This window comes from Petaurus breviceps, unplaced genomic scaffold (assembly GCF_028583685.1).
Source record: "Petaurus breviceps papuanus isolate PSGF00001 unplaced genomic scaffold, PetGlider_PUasm1.0 129, whole genome shotgun sequence".
In the NCBI taxonomy this organism is placed as follows: domain Eukaryota; kingdom Metazoa; phylum Chordata; class Mammalia; order Diprotodontia; family Petauridae; genus Petaurus; species Petaurus breviceps.
In genome coordinates this window covers 2,506,424-2,506,748 of record NW_027185665.1, presented here as the reverse complement: position 1 = coordinate 2,506,748, position 325 = coordinate 2,506,424, and the positions used below count along the sequence as shown (strand labels likewise).

General features: G+C 39.1%; 1 non-coding gene across 1 annotated transcript; it reads left to right on the top strand.

Moving 5' to 3' along the window:
* On the top strand, positions 1 to 104 carry LOC138173901 (U6 spliceosomal RNA). The gene has a single exon (XR_011171569.1). It is a non-coding gene; the product is annotated as a U6 spliceosomal RNA (small nuclear RNA).
* The last annotated feature ends 221 nt before the right edge of the window (positions 105 to 325 follow it).

Genomic DNA, 325 nt, shown 5'->3' with positions numbered 1-325 from the left:
GATACACTAGAAGCTCATATACTAATATTAGAAAAACACAGAGAAGAGGAGAACGGCCTCAGCACAAGAATGACATGCTACTTCACAAAGAATTCCAAATTTTTTTTTTTTTTTGCTTTTTGGAGGGCAGTTGGGGTTAAGTGACTTGCCCAAGGTCACATGGCTAGTTTTTTTGTCTTAAGCATCTGAGGCTGGATTTGAACTCGGGTCCTCCTCATTCCAGGGCTGGTGCTCTATTCACTGTACCACCTAGAACTTGCCCCTAGAATTCCAAATCTTAAAACCAGAAATATAACAGATCACATTAATGAGAAAAATCACAATT